The 17,171-nt window shown below is 41.8% G+C and overlaps 1 protein-coding gene across 2 annotated transcripts in view; it reads left to right on the top strand.

Moving 5' to 3' along the window:
* Positions 1-17,171, top strand: part of PDXK (pyridoxal kinase) — an 81,294-nt gene that overhangs the window by 7,655 nt on the left and 56,468 nt on the right. The gene's annotated exons all lie outside the window — the stretch shown is intronic.

The following is a 17,171-nucleotide window of genomic DNA, read 5'->3' as shown; positions in this document are numbered from 1 at the left end:
GGCAGGGAAGGCTCCGGAGTGTGTGTGCGTGTGTGAGTGAGAGAGACACGTCCTTGATCGGCGCTGTTCTCGGTTAATACAGACTGGCTAAGATTCACAAAACAGGTACATGTCAGTAGCCAGCTATTCCTTACGCTTGTGCGAAGGGGTTTAAAGCAGGACGCTTCTTTATTTGATAGCTATACAATCATCCGTAGTATACTGAGTGCTATACCAATTTTTCATCTTGTAAATGGGATTTGGCTTTTAAAAAAATGCATGGAGTTGAATACTGTGGTAGGTGGGTTTAAAGAGGGACTGGAAATGCTTGTGACTCTTCGTTTTTTAAATGATAATGCCTAGTGCTTTATATTCTCAAAGCCTATTACAAACACTGACTACCCTATTTTAGAAAGCATACTTAATCAGATATCATGTTTCATGCTCTCATCTCATTACTGCTGGTTCAGGGAGCTATGGTCACCCTATGTAGAGCACTACACAGTCATAAGCATTGTGGGTTTTCTCACCTTGGTCAGTATCCTGTATTGGCCGCTGATGGAGGCAGGAAGCCAGATTTGATTAACCAATAATCTGATGTTCTAAATGGCAAATTCTATGTACTTGTGTAACTATGATCCACAATAAAACAAATGTAAGTGTAATGAAGTCATGAGGACATTGTAACCAGGAGAATGAACATAGTCCAGAGTTTGGCAAGAATAAGATAAGGAATAATCTTTCTTTAATTATAGATATGGGGGGAGGTGGGCCTAAGGTTGTCTGGTGATAACTTTTGCCTTGTGGCTTAAGTGCAGGCTTGGGAGTTGAATACCTGGGTTCTAGCCCCACTGTATCAGAGACTTCCTTTATGTCTTGGACAAGTCACTTAACCTCTGTGTATCCCAGTTTTCTCATCAGTAAAATGGGAATAGAACCCATAATCTCATGACCCGCTTGAGGCAAACTTTAATGCTTGCAAAGTGCTTTTGGATGGAAGGCACTGAAGTATTTTTAATTTTAAAAATACCTACTGAAGTAGCAATGGATGCTATTTACAGAAGTCATACAATATAAGTTTTTAAAGTTCCTCAGTGCCATGGCATATGATAAAAGCTAGTGCTGGAAGGAATTATTACACCTGTGGGCTACCCCCCAGAGCCATAAGAATTGTTTATAGCAAACTGCTAATAAATATGCCTATCATTATATTTGAAGGTTGTGCAAACCTGGGCTGATGAAACACGAAGGGAAGGGAGCAAATTGCTCTAGTGACATTTGGGTATCTTATTAGTCATCAGAACTGTGAGATGGAATTATAATAAGAATCCTTTATTTAATAAGGGGACAGTGTCAGGCTTGGGGATTTGTTCTGTACCCTTTATGCTCCCTTCAAATGTGCCCCCTTCAAATCCCCCTCCCCCCAATTTTTTCCCCCTCTTGTCTCGTATCATCTGAATCAAGGAGGGTTAAATGTGGCTCCTTACAGCAGAGTTGATAGTTCTGGAGTGTGGTTAAATGAGATGTCTGCAGATTGAGGAAGTTTTTTTTTTAACTTGGTAAAGGACAAAGTACTGGCAGCCCAGTGACAGAAGTCAAACTTGGATGGATTTTTGTATTGGAAGGGTGAAATACTATTAATCTGCTAGGCAGGCCATGTTTGGCTATTTTTAGACTACCTCCATTTTTGGCATATAGTGTATAGCTCTTTGTCTTCCGTGAAAATATTACATCTAGTTATATTTTTACATTTTTATTGAAAACTTGTCAGTGGATCCACTGAAAACCTGGTCCAAGTGCTGATAGCAACTTGGATCTACACATAACCGTTCTCACCACAGTTTGTTTTTCAGATCTCCTTTGTTAAACTGTTTTCTTACTCCACTGACTCTTACATAAGGTACTTGTAATGAGGTTTTCAGCTTATGTACTCTTCTAGCTTCAGAAAAGTATGCACAAAGACTACAAAACAATTGCTGTTAGACTATTCCAGGCTTTCACATATAAAAGGATCATTACAATTGGAGATGGCTGTCAAGAAGTCTTGAGATTGTGGTCAGAAATGGATCTTATTTCTGCTTAGGTGCTGTAGGATGCTAATAGTAATAAGTTAGTATAACAAAGCTGTTAACTTTTGGCTAAAAGAGAGAAACTGAGAGGTTTGGTACATGGAAACTAAAGAGAGCTCCTGAAAGACCATTAGTCATCACACTTTCAAAAGTTTGGGGGAAGATAATCCTACTTTTGAAAAAAGAAATGCAGAAAGTTGATTTTACCAGCATTTAGGCCTAGCTTTACTAATGATACCACCATAAAGGAATTTACCATTTTGTAATAATGATGTACAACTTTGAAGTTCTAACTAGCTATAGATTTTTCTATTAAATGCTACCCTACTTTTCTTTCCTCTTCTGAATGAAGGACAATAGCAAAAACAGTCTCTACGTTTTGGTCAGTCAGTCATAAGAGAAAAACAGCGAGATTCAGACAATAGTTTTTGGTGAGCAGTACATAAAATCACACCACAAAGAAATATACCCAATTCTAATAAGGGTATACCCAATTCTAATATAATTATAATATACCCAATTCTTTAACACTCAGCAAAATAAATTTGTCCTAGCCAAGGTGAGGAGGAGATGGGAAAAAACACTGAACATTGCCTTTGTGAGACTGCCCAGCAATTCATTTCTCAGACACTGCAAGGACTCTGATCTCTGAACTATAAACCATGGTTGCCAAATGAAAGCACTGGGTTTTTTTTAAATTTTATGATTTGATTTGATTTTGCTCACCCTGCTGCAAGTATGGACAGCTGTCATCTTTACTGCAGATTAGTTTTGATTTTTGAATAGCTTTCATATCCTGTTATCAGTGTTGAAACATCAGTGAGTCAGAATGTTGGAGCACTATTCAGTTCTGATTCAGACTAATGTAGCTTGGAGAGGTTCCGCTGTTCAGGAAGACCACTTACTTCTGCCTTCAAACAGCTACCATGACACACCAGAAGTTACCTCCACAGCTTCTAAACCCCATCAGAGGAGACAGGCATTTTCTGACATCTGTTCCGACAGTGGCGTGCAAAAATTATCCTCTGGTAAGAATTTTTTTTTTTTTTTTTTTGCTTTCCCCAACATGGAGACGTCACATCCTCATGGGATCTGGAGTCATTCAGTTTTCCTATTTTTAAGAACAGCCCTCCAAACATGATGGATTTCAGTGCACCATTTAGGATGCTAGCAAATAGAATATCTATACCTTCTACTCCTCCTTTTACTCTATTCGCAATTGCTCCAAATGGCAAGGAAGTCACAGATGAATTCACATCAACATTCAAGGTTGAATTAAAACTTGCAGGACATCAGCTAGAGCAGTATAAGAATTTCAGTTTAATTTAATATTTTTATTGACATGACAAACTATACCAGTGTTGCCAAAATGTAAAGGCTCCTCTGGTAGTGGTCAGAGGTAAGAACAGTCTGCCAAGACAGGGCTTTCACAGTGTTTGATGTTTTACCATACTTCTCAATAGGTATCCATTCTTGATCCGTTTATGTAGGTTGCTACATTGCATCATGTCCCTCTCTCCTGGAGGTGGACACCTTTTGTTTACCAGATCTCATGTTTCCCCAAAATTAACCTTGCTCCACCAGCCTCAAATCTGCTCTTCAGATGGCAGAACAAACTAGAGCAGGCCTTTCTGTCATGCCTCTTTAGTTGAAGGATTCCAAAGAACATGAGTGAAGTGTGTTTATAAAGCGATGCAAAAAATCTCCACTGACTCCAATCTCCCAATTCTCTCTGGTTAAGTGAAACAGCTCAAGGTGAAGATCTGCCCTATTTTTCTTTGAAGTCAGTGAAGCTATGCCAGTTTACACCAGCTGAGGCTCTGGGCTCAGTCATCACCTGACTGAATGAAAAGTAGAGGAATGTGATCACAAATACTTCCTAGAATGCAAAGCAAGATATTAGCCTGCAAACACTTGCCATGGAGTGTTAAAGGCAGCAAAGTTTTTTCCTCAGAGACCCAACATCCTAGATAAAGTAACTATATGTTGCACCCCTTTTCCCAGCCCTTTCTCTGTCATTTTAGTGGTCAGAACAAGACAAGCTCTGTGCCTTTCTATACACCTGTATAGCACCTAGCCTATTTTGACTATACTGCAACAGGTCAGAACAAAAGCAAACCCCGCAACTGTTTTGCCCAGCACAAAGATTAGCATTAGAGATTGGTTCAGACCAAAACTTCAGATCTGAACACCCACAAACTCGAGGGAAGTTCATACCTATACTTGAAGACTGTGGCTTGGGCCCATTTCTAAATAACACAGAAATGTCCTTTTTTGAGAGTTCAATATTTTTACCTCTTTCAGACTTCCAGGGGGACTGGAAATATACCCCCCCCCTTTTTTTTTAGTATATGGAAAAGAATCCCTGAAAGAGCTAAGAAGATGAGCATCACCTGTCGTCTTTATTGCTTGAGCAGACAGCTCATTCCATTCAGCGGAGAAGCCTACGCTGAACAGATTTCAAAAGGTCTTTTGTTCCACAATAGGGAGGTTTGTCTCTAAATTATAACCCACCATGAACAATCTCATTATCTAGATCAAAGTGTTGGTGTTTTTGTCAGTGCTTTTAGCTCCCTCGTACAGATAGCTGTTCTAATAGAGTCAAGACGTGAAAACACAGAGGAGATTCCCCCATATTTCAGGAGAGCGAGGATGGGAGGGAATTATCATGTGAACTCAACGTTATCAAAAGTGAAGTAAGGATGGACAATTCAGCTTAAAACCGTGTTTGAAATATTGTCCAACACTAACTTACAGGTGACTAGGTGGCTCTTCGGTAATGAAATATAAAGTCGGTCACACTTCTAGGTTGTAGGTCTGAATGCAGACCAATCTGGCAGGTACCAAATGTACTCTGATGGCTTATGTGAAGATAGCTTGTACTTTTCTAGCCTATTCCTAGAAGGGACTTGTCCACATCTCAAAAGCCATCTTGTTGAAAAGAAAAATCAGAGGTCAAGGACTGAACATAAATAATGAACTGTTCTTTCAGGTGTTCAGATACCAGAGTGATGGACACAGTATAGGAACCCTAGATATAATTCAAACCCTAGAGACAGTCTCTCTAGGTCAAAGTTAGGATACTTCAGAGCAGATGCAGCAGGGCCACTGCTTTGCTGTGGTTAAAGGACTTCAGTCTCCAGAGCTATCAGTACTACACATTTCAGTAGCACTAGCTTTGTTTTAACTTTTAGAAATGAGGGGATGCTTCAAAGGAAGAGCAGACATACAGTAAAAAGTTAAATTATGGTGGGAAAATAGCTCGTGGAAACTTAGGTTATCAGCTGAATGTAGTATTGCATGAGCCATGATAGCCCACCGTAAAGGGTAAATAACCTTTACTGCATGAAAACATACGTGTACAATGGAGACTCTGCAGGTCAATGTCCTTCCCATATTACAAATCTGGCAGCATTGGTGTTTTTTGGGGGTTTTTTTTTTTTTTTTACTAGCACATGTTGTGCAGCCGAATTAGCTCTAAGACCACTTTTAGAAAGCATTCAAGGCTATCTTGAGAACAGCTTTTTAAAAAGCCAGTTCAGCAAAATTACTCCCCCTCCCCTCCCCGCACACTACCAGCACAACTGTGTCAGCAGAAACTGTTTAAAAAAGTTTAATAAGGAATAATGCAGATGTTGAGAGGGATGACTCCCATGAGATCCTCATTTCTACGTTGGGGGAGAGATCAAGACAGGAGACCTTTCACCTATGGTTTGTTAGCAAATTTGCCATGTCTCAAAGTACATACGTTCAAAGAACAAACAAGTGTAATTTTATCTCTGGATGGGTCTAAAGGTTATTAGCATCTCTCTCCCAGCTGTAATTACTTCAGTACAGTAGAAGCCAATTGCAGACACAACCTTGCTACACAAAATGTGTGGGTTTTTTTTAAACAGGTCTGATCCTTTAATATTTGTAAACTATGCTTCCATAGATAGCAAGTGAATCGTGTACAATTAACAGAAGTAGTCTGTTTCAAGAAGCCAACCTTCCTTTTCTCTACCAAATACCTACTGCATCAAAAGGTAAAACATTCAGGACCTGTGAAAAGAACAGATCTTAATTTAAAAGATTTGTTTTTGTTGCAGATCTTGTTTAAGTGAACAGCAAAGTCTTAACAATTATTAGTTTCATTAGGCTCCACCTAAAGCAAGCAAGCTGTAAGTATATAGGCCTGTTTTTTGCAGCATTTTCTGAATTTTATGGTTGCCTCTTAGGACACAGTCTTTTTTTTTTTTTTTTTTTTATCTGGATGAGTACAGAGTGATGCACATTCTTCACACACAAATTTAAAATATAGTCACCCTGTGGTTTCTCTTGTCAAAGTCAGATTCAGGACTCACATAATCTGTCAGACCACTCTGTTTATTAGCAAAGCGCCTTGCTAATGCACCCAGATGTGAGCCCTTCTCTGAGGTTCAAGATAACTTATTTATACAGCTAAGCCAAAGCCAATTTAACATAAGAGACAAAAGAAAGCGGAAACTGACAAATATACATACATATCTTATTTGCATACTAATGTTTACCAATCTCCTAGCTCAGTAGGAGCTCTAAGTTAATTAGTTTGAGGACCCATTGTCTCACACGCCTTAATGTTTCTCTTCCTGACAACTATATTTCAACAAACCCTTCAAGTAGCATTTCTTTAATGAATTATAATTTCAATATAATTCATTCTACTTTCACACTCTCCAGATAAAAAAAACCCCCTGCAATCATGGGGAGGTGAACAGAAGAGATTAAAAAACCAGAGAAATCAGTGAGTATGCGCTGTTGCTTTTAACGTAACTCTGTTTGGCACATGGTGTTAGATGCCTTTGGCGTGGTTTACAGTGTTGCACTACCAGAGCGGTGGTAACAATGGAGGGTGTGCTAGTGTAGACAAGGCAAAGACATTTTTATCACAACATTGTCTAATCTGCCACAGTGATGAAAACACTACGTTGGTCCATCTGCATTAGTGCTACCACTAGTGAGGCTGCACTGGTGGTGAAGAAAAACTCCACAACCAAACACTTTGCAAATCCAAGGGATTCCGTTCCTCTATTTGTAAATCCCATTGTGTCTGCAGCACTCCTGTATTGTGGCCTTTCATATTGCAGACATCTAAAGATCTAGCATTATCCTTCATGCTACTTCATCCTTCACTACTTCATGCTTTAAATCTGAGCTTCTGATTTTCCAAAGAACAAAGGAATACTCAGCTTAAAAAATCTTCAGACAAAGGTGTGACTTTTATCTGCTAATGCCTAAGATGACTAAAACAGAGATGGGGGCGGAGGGGAGGGGACTTTTTTCAGTTTAAACTTGTCTCTGCCAGGTGTATAGTAAGTTTCATGGCTTCCCCTGTATTGGTGGTAATTTCCCCCTCCCCCCTATTTGTGTGGGGAAAAGACAGCATGGAGGGTCCGGGGGGGGGGGGGGGGGAGTAATTATTTTAAAATGGGAAAATGTGATTATAAACTCAAATGGACAGGAGAGCTCAGGGATAGGTGTGGAGCCTGAGATGATTTTCCTTGATTAGACCTCAAGTTCAGTATCCTTTGGTTGAAGCCATATAACACCTCAGTGAGAGAGGTGTGTATTTCACTCCTTTTATGCTTGAGTGAGCTGTGGGTTGCTTAAAGTCACAAGCAGGTTGGTGTTAGAGCTGGGAATAGAACTTGGAAGTCCTGACTCTTGCTGCTCAGCCAGTCCCTGTAGACTACTCCCTTCATAATTTGGTAGTCAAGTGCACTGAGGTATACAATATGTTAGAATAACCAACTCTCCTGTTCCAGCTCCCATTGTAGTCACTGGAAACAGAATCAGGCCTTTGGTCGTTCACACAGTAGTTACCAAACACAGCGAGTAGCTGTCTATCTTAAAGTTTTGCATTGGCACCCATCACCTTTAGTATCTGAGCACCTCCCATTGGCAAAGCAAGGTCTCTGCCTACTGGCCTCCATGAAGTATTTGTCTGTTCTTTTTCTGGTTTTAGGAGTCTCCCTCCTTGATGTAGGTTTATACTGTTCTCTTTTTAGAGAGCTGAAATCTCAGAAACTATAATGGGCTAGAGTGTGATCCATTTTTCACCCCTCTGCCTGGGAGAAGATTGACTAGTCTCAATAGGACAGTCTCTTTCTTAAAGAACAGACCCACCCAGAGCACTCTGACTTGTGCAAAAGAACAGTGCTAAGGACCATACCAATGGTAAGACACAGACAGCTGCATACCCAAACATCTATAAGAGCAATATGCTTTTGAAAAGAACCCAGAGCTTTATAATTTGTATGGATGTTTTTATACATAACTTGATAATTTTGTTAATACTTTTTCCTTCCTGTGCTATCTGATACATAGAAATAGGCGAGAGCCATGATGATTGGATCTAGAGCTGAACATTCAGATCTGATGCTCTGGTGAAGGCCCATCTCTGCTAATATGTACTTGTAAACTTAGTTGCGCATGACTCTACTTAGCTATAGTCATGGATCAATTTGTGGAATTCCTTGATGTGGGTGGAAGCAGCAAGAAGACCTCAAATCTGTGGACTGAGGCAAACAGCATGTCCTATCTAGCAGCTTATAATGCATATCACAAAATACATAAGCTGAGTCTGCTCCCTGCAGAGTTAACAGCAAAACTCCTATTTGCTATGCCTGGAGCAGAGTCCAATCCCTCACTTGTAGAGGAAGGGAAAATACATTCCCTGGCTGGGAAGCTTGCATTTCGAGATGTACCTTTAGAGATGAAGAACAGGGAGGCTTTTGTTTGCTTTGAATAAGAGTGAAGGGGGAAGTAGATGCTGAGATTTCCTTGTCTTCCCATTCCCCTAATAAATCAATGCCTATACAATTCCATCATTTAATACCATGCCAAATGTATGCTCAATCACAGATTAGTGAAGAAGCTATGCTAAAGACTTCTGTCATTGTTCATTGGATTGATACAGAACTGAACTGTATGACGCAGGGAGAGAAGCTGATTGCTGTGTGCGTCATCCAGACACAGGAGGATGTTTTTTGGAAAAAATGTACATGGCACAGGATGAGAGAAGTTAGCGTGCTGAAAGAAATGGCTTTCAGGGAAATCTGATAGAGGCTTGCACTGCGTGTTCTTAGTGTCTTGAATTGAATAATATTAGTCTGTCAGAGGAGAAATATAAAATGGAATGATTTGATCATATTTGTGCTGTGGCTTGAAGGTTGATTTGAAGGAACATCTTTAAAAATGCATTAGCCTTCCCTTGAATTTGGCTGCTTATTAGAGACGTTCACTTATGTGTGAGCTTTCTCAGAGGAAAGCAGAGAATTAGAAACCGACATGAGAGCAAATTCTCTGTGCTTCAAAGGAAGCTGCTGTAGTCTTTCTTTCCTTTGACAGCCATTATATTACAGTCAGGTCAGCCAATCCACAGCAAGCTGAAAAAAACTGCAGTTCTCTGTCAGGAAAGAGGCTTTGTTCTTACAACATTAGCCTTCTTGTGCAATGTAAAATAGAGAGAGCTGTTTGTGAAACCTGAAAATGGGTGTGCCTGTACACACTCACAAATATTTTATTTTGTTTTTATACCCGGTGACTACAGTCACGTGATTGGAGCAGAGTGACTTGGACTCTACTCCTGGGACCAGTTCTTGGCTTGGCCACTGATTTATTTGGTACCCTCCAGCTAATTAATCTTTCCCCATGTGTGGGTGGCTTTAGCCACCCTTTCTGTGGAACCATTTGGGGATAGATAGTCTAGTATGCTCCATGCCAGAGCCCTTGTAACTACAGCAATTATCAATGCTTCTTAGTCTCCCTTAAGAGGCCATACTGCTTTGTGACCACTAGCAATTGCTCTGGAACAGTGCGGATAGCTCATATAGATTGTTTTAATCAAAATAACTTTGCTTGGCAGTGTTCCAGAGAGAGCAAATATGTGTGGGGTTTTTTTTTGTTTTCAACTAATGCTATAGATTTTGTTAAATGGGTGCAAAAGTCTGTGTGGATTTTCTTATTTCAGTTTAAACCAGGCTTATTTCAGTAAGTCAATTAGAAATTGGTATAAGCTAAACTGAAATAAGCTGCTCTTAAATTGTAAGTTTTAAGTTAAAATGGTACGGTATTCTCCTGTCAAACATTCTCAGGTAGGCTTAGGTAAGAGTTCAGATAGCATTAAAATTGGGCAGGCTGATCTTGTGACACTGGCAAGCTGCTTAATCTGTTTGCCTGCTCTAGTTTAACCATATATTTTATAGAACATGGGTTATGTACTAAATGGCACAGAGTAGTGTGAAGTTTATGTAATACTGTACTTATAAAGCACTCTGCTACAGCTTGCCAGAAAATGGAAATCCCTTCCTGTGAAATTTTTTTTACTGTTAAACAATTTTGTCCCGAATTGGGACAAGTCCAAACTATGAAACTTTCCTGGGAAGGGATTCCTGAGAAAACTAAAATGGATTTTTTTAATTTTTTTTATTTTTTGGTCCTGCTGGCTGCCTACCTGGAAGGCGGTCAATTTCACTTTGTCATTGACAAGAGCCTTCCAGCTGGGCTTCTAGGAAGGCTGTGAGCCCAACTCTCAGCCTCCCTGCAAACCCTGCTGCTGTAGAGAAGAGAGCTGGGGTGCAGTCTTTCCCTCTGTCCCTGCAATGGCTGCTGGGGAACTATCATTTCAGTGGTTTCTGATGGAATATTAAAAATTTTAGACAAATTCTGCAAAAAGGGAATTTTTCGTTGAAAAACCATTCCAGTAAAAAATTCTGATGAATTTGCACTTCTATGTTACCTTAGTCCAGGGATCACAAAGTACTGTTATGTAATGAATCTCTCTGATCTTCTTTGAATACTTTGCTCCTCAGTTTCCTACTTATTTACAAACTCTTAAAGGAATGGAAATCAGTTTTAAAAGACTGTAGCTGAGGCTTGTGTGAAGTGTCCTATACTTGTCTGCTCACAGCTTATAGTCTGCAGTAACACATTTCTAACAGTAGCGATGCCACATTTGGCATTACAGCTTTAAGAAAAAAAAAAACCCCAAGAAGTTGACTTTGTTTGGTGTGAGCACATGCCAACTCTCTTAGGGTTTCAAAATGTGTTCAAATCATGTCTTTAAGCAATGTTGTAGCAGGAATGCACTCGCTGACTCTGTTCAACTATTTTTACAATGCTTCTCAATACTTACAAAGTTCAAAGTTATGGAATAATGCACATAGATAAACTTGTCATAGGAATGTTGCTGGCAAATGTACACTATCTATATTGTACTTATTGGTATAAAATATAATCCTTTTCTGCACACTATTAACTAAAATTAGCCATTAACTAGGGTTGGGCATTTGGGCTTCCAGTCAAATATTGAACAGTTGACCATTGTTGACATTTTAAAGCACTAATTTATTAGAATAGTAAAGGTAACAAAGAATAAAACTACCAGCCAGCTGACATTACTTGGCCAGTCAATTGACTGGCTTCCCGAGCCTAGCTTTCTCTAACACCAGAACAAGTGAACTGCCCAAGGACTTTAAGCGCTACTGTTCTAATTCTCCATTGCGCTACATACGTTCACTATTCTGCTTCTCTTCAAGGCCAATAGATCATGACACTAGCGCCACAGCAAGCAAACATAACTACATTTCAGATCGCTGGCAAAGTCGGCAAAATAGGCTCTGCTCCCACAGATTAATGGCTTTCTACAGATTTTTGGCACCCCCTGAGTGACATAGTTATGCCAACATAATTTTCTAGTGTCAACCAGGCCTTAGCAGTCACAGCAGCAGCCTGTAAGAACAGTGTGTGACCAGGGCCGCTGGAACACTTTTCATAGTGGGGTTGTTGCGAGCCATTGAACCAAACTGTAAACCCTGTATATAATAACCACTTCAAGTTAGAGGGTGCAGCAGCACCCCTACTTCCACCACCTCTGTGTATGACCCTAGAAAAAGCTAGGGAGTGTGTTTGTTTGGGTTTGGTGTTGGCTAAAGAAGCTAGGGGCAGCAAGCAAAAAAACCTGTCCTTTTTGTTTTGGTTCCTCCTGCATTCAGAGAAGCAGGACTTTGTATGTTCCTTGTAATCACAGAGACTTCCTCGGGGGACGGGGGGGGGGGGGGCGGGACATGTGGGGTCATGTGCCCTCCTAGTTTTATGAGAGTGCTGAGCTGCCATTGCAGAACTTGCTCTGCTTGGCCTGTCAACAAGGGAGGGGTACTCTGTCTTTTTCCTGCTGAGCTCCTCCTAGATCACTTCCAGGTTGCTCAGCCCCTCTCCCCAGGAGCCAGGCCCGGGTGGGGAGCTGAGGGGGTGATGCTTCTCACGCTGGCTGACTCCGCTCAGGGTCGCTGTCTGCAAGGGAGCCTGGCTGGGGGAGACGGTGGTGGCCTGCTCCCTCTACTCCCTGCCTAGGCCTGGCTGCCAGGGCAGAGGCCGAGCGAGCTGGAAATGTGCTGGGGGGAGGTGCAGCAGGAGAAGGACAGAGCGCCGCACCTCACCCCCTTGCAGGGAGAGTGCAGCGGTCCCGGGCCAGACACAGAGTGGGATGTTGCTGGGGAAGGTGCTGAAAGCAAGGTCCCCCTGCTCAGCCGGATGTAGGGGAACTGCCCACACCCCTCCCCCGCTGAGGTGTCCATGAGGGCACGGGAGCTCTGGGGAGACACTTGTGCTGTGAGACTCCCCAGGCTGGAGCTGGCCCCGGCCCGGTCCAGAGGCACATGCTTCCTGCTCCTATGGCCTCAGCCCCCCAGGTGCCAGCAGGATTGGCTGTCCTGGCCCAGGGAGGTGGGGCTGGAAATTTCCTCCCAGAGGTGACACATGGGGCAGTCATGTGGCTTCCCTCTTTGCATTGTGTCCCCCCGATTATTGGCAGGCATGGGTTGTCTGCTTGTAAACATTCAAGAGTACATCAAAGAAAATACCAGACTCCATTGTCAATTTCTGCCCCCAACTGGAACATCCTCAGGACTCTGAACTTTAACTAGCTGCTCAGGTCAAAAAAGGGGCAAATGGACACAGACATCCCAGCTGGCTGCCTCAGATGTGGCAAACTTTACAGTGACTTTATCTGACCAATACAGCAACACACAAACTGTCAATGGCAAGGAGAGATGCATGAAATCTTTAGGCTGTTTTCTTGAAGAAAACTTTCCCATCCTAATGTAAAAACCATCCTAGACTGTATTGATGTTAACAGACAATCCACATACACGAGTCTAAGTAAACAGTTATTTTTCAGCAGTGAAACATTGGAGGATGTAATGGCTAGGTGAGAAACTCACGACAAAGACACAAATAGTAAAATAACTGGGATTGCACAGATGCCACTGAACTGAATTTGCTCCAGTATATCCAAGATCTTATGATGCAGAGATAAGCCCCCTTCCCATCATCTCCAAACACCTGATCAAACTCTGCCTCATCAAAAGCCAACACAAATGGCTATACAAGATTGGCTTATGGAATTGTCACAGCTGTCCCAGTAAACACCATGAAAGCAATTATGTTGAATTCAAAACAAACATCCATCAAAAAGGCGAACGTCCATATCTGCTGAACATGGGCAGAGGAGGAAGGGAAGGGATTTTATATAAGCAATTTCCTGAGTCATGTCTGTATTGCCTTAAATATGATCATGCCTTTTGGCGTTTGCATACAAGTTTATATCTTGCACCCATCTTTTGCTTTGTTTGATCCTGCAGCAGCAATAATAATAATCTTGGATTTAGAACACTAGCCTGTTGCCACAAATTAGGCACCATGGCTTTCTTGCAGGATCACATGGGAATAGAATATAAATACGGACTTCTTCCTTTACAGGTTAACAGTCTTCAAATTAAAAACGTGAAAGATAAAAGAAATTGCATCTAAATGTGTAAATTTCTTGTGGTAGGTCAAATCCCTAAGTCAGATCTCTCAGTGGTGGATGTCATGTTTTCCTGTGACCATGGAGCCAAAATTCTGTCCTCAGTTACACCCTTGTTTGAGTCAGAGGCTTCACAGGTTTAACTGAGGACAGAGCTTGGCCTCCTGGGTCTTCTATATAAATAGCAACTGTATATTAACCCCAAGATACTAAAATTCAGTTTAGAAAGGCAAGAGCTCATTACGTCACTCAACATAACTTACTGTAAATGTAGTGTTAATTTTACTATTGACCTTTATCACTTGATGTAGGAACAAATCTAACTAGGGACAGCTGACATACAGCAACATCCAAGAGCTAAATGTTGCATACTAAACGTGCATTTTTTTTAAAGTTATGTCTTGAAAGAGATTCTTAAGTTAGGCATGCCCCTTTCAAAAATTAACAGGAGACCTACATTTCAGAGGGTCTGTTCTTCACTCAGTACACATCCCTCTCCTTTCTTTAACTTGAATGGAAATTTTTATGATCAGCGAGAAATTAGATCCCAGCCCTCTCCAAGATTAACACAACTGTGTCACTTTGAGGTCCTTACTCAAGAAGAACTTCCATTGATATCAGTGGAAATTTTGCCTCAGTGAGAACTGACAGATTAGGCCCCTCCCTACTCCTTAGCTTTGCAGCTCTTAGGACAAACTCTTAATAGGTCTTGCATTTTGCTTTTCTGGGACTAGATCTTTCCAAGTGAGAGGCAGCACCCTATTGAGTGACATTTTAAAAGGTCTAGCTATGCTTAAGTAAGAAAAGTGTCTCCCGACAGTAGGGTGACCAGATAACAAGTATGAAAAATCGGGACAGAGTGTGGGGGTTAATAATCACCTATATAAGAAAAATCCCCAAATAGCGGGACTGTCCCTATAAAATCAGGACATCTGGTCACCCTACCTGACAATGGTTCGGGGGCTGTATGAAGTGAGTTTATGGTCTCGGGGACAAATTTTTAAGGGCATCTAGGTGCGTAAAGATGCATATGGGAGCCCAGTGGGATTTTCAAAGCTATCCAAGCAGGCTGTTTGCCTAACAGCCATTGGTTTCAGTGGTAGTTAGGCACTCAGTCAATTTGGCCTTCAGTCCATTTATTGCTGGACAGGGGCCCTCATGAAGGGGATGAGGGGGATAGGGGACACCACAAACTGACACCTGGTGGAGAGGCCAGGGAGACTGAGCTATCCTTTCGCTAACAGAGGAGATCCTTCCAGGTCAAGTTGAGACACACTGATAGGGCAAAGGTGTTTGCCCTGAATACAGCAAGAGCAACAACAATCTCATAAACAGAAAGCTTCATTCTCCAAGGATATCAAATCCAGCACAAGCACCATGTTCACAATAAGGCATGAACGCACAAACCCTAAAAATGTAGTCTCCTGGAGCAGACAGGATCTTGAATGTAGAGTATAGTGGAACCTCTAACAATAACCATGTTTGACAAAACTGAAATCTGTAGAGTGGCTGTGGATTGGTGGAAGGGTAATTTGGTTCAGTAAGGTAAAAGAACCACCCATCATATCACTACTTATACAGTAGTAAATTACTTTAGAAGATCAGATGGGGCAACGAGCAAAGCATTGCATAATTGCCAGCATGGGTCAATAAAGTGAGTTGAAGCTGTTCCCAACTAGCCCAGTCTCTGTCTTGTTCTGGATTTTTAATGCAGCACCCCAAGTGGTAATGATAATGCAGTAGACCTAATATAGTTTAGTAAAACATTTGACAATGTACTGCACTGCACAGAAAACTATTCATTGTATCTCCAATATCTTAATGAAACTTGGAAATAGAAAACTAAGAGTTATCAGTAATGCATCAAACTGGAAGGATGTCAAGTGGACCGGTTCAGGAGAGGGAACAGCACTATTCAACATACTGTATTTATGACCTTGAGGAAAAAGTTATTTCACCAGTGACAGATACACAACTCTGAAGTATAGTAAATACAGATACTTATACCTAGGTTTGGAAGGATTCAGTTTTTAGCAGTAAATGTTGGTAAACGTTGACTTCACTGTGTGTGTGTGTACAGACACACACACACACACACACACACTGATGAGAAAATATTTCCATTGATGAGGATATTTACAGATTAGCAAAAGAAGAACAAAAGTGCTGCTTGAGACCATTAGAGTTTAATTTAAGGATATGTACATTGTGTATATTGATATGTTATGTTGACAGTTTTGTTGTAATAGTTATAAAAAAATTTTAATTTCAACATCTACTGTTTCATAGTCTGACCCCATCCCTAATTTCCCACAACTGTGAAAATTTTATTGATACAAGTAAAAAAGCTTAAATATTATCCCTTACAATTATATTAAACATTTGAATTCTGCCAAGCCTAGTTATACAATAGATATAAAAGGCAGTATCTAGATCAGGGGTGGGCAAACTTTTTGGCCCGAGGACCACATCTGGGTATGGAAATTGTATGGTGGGCCATGAATGCTCATGAAATTGGGGTTGGGGTATAATAGAGGGTGAGGGCTCTGGCTGTGGGTGCAGGCTCTGGGGTGGGGCTGGGGATGAGTGGTTTGACATGTAGGAGGGTGCTCTGGGCTGGGATCGAGGTGTTCGGAGGGTGGGAGGGGGGATCAGGGCCAGGGCAGGGGGTTGGGGCATGGGAGGAGCTTACCTCAAGAAGCTCCTGGAAGCAGCGGCATGTCCTGCCTCTGGCTCCTATGCAGAGGCACAGCCAGGCGGGTCTCCACGCTGCCCTATCCTCAGGTGCTGCCCCTGCAGCTCCCATTGGCCGCAGTTTCCCACCAATGGGAGCTGCAGAGCTGGTGCTTGGGGTATGGGCACCGCACGGAGCCCCCTGGCTGCGCCTAAACCTAGGACCCGGAGTGGGGACATGCCACTGCTTCCGGGAGCCACGCAGAGCCACAGTGCACACATGAGGAGTGGCCCCTGATTAAAGGAGGGGCCGGATTAAATCAGCTGGCGGGCTGGATGTGGCCTGCTGGCCGTAGTTTGCCCACCCCTGATCTAGATGGTATGAGACGCTTGTTAAAAGAGGAGCTTTAATATAAGAACAAAATAGCACACCTTGGGAAGAACAGTTCTCCACACAGATCAAGACCATGCAAAGGAATTAGTTTAGTGGGCCAAACATTCTTCCAAGAGATTTCCTAGGGTCATGGCTGGATGGTACAAAAAGAACCACTCCCTGCCACCCCATCTTAGACTTCTTGCACTTTCAAATCAATATCTGCCTATCCATTATTAAGTGCTCTTTTCCA

Source organism: Chelonia mydas, chromosome 1 (genome assembly GCF_015237465.2).
Source record: "Chelonia mydas isolate rCheMyd1 chromosome 1, rCheMyd1.pri.v2, whole genome shotgun sequence".
Classification (NCBI taxonomy): domain Eukaryota; kingdom Metazoa; phylum Chordata; order Testudines; family Cheloniidae; genus Chelonia; species Chelonia mydas.
The sequence above is the reverse complement of the archived record's forward strand: the minus strand, read 5'-3'. Positions and strand labels throughout refer to the sequence as shown.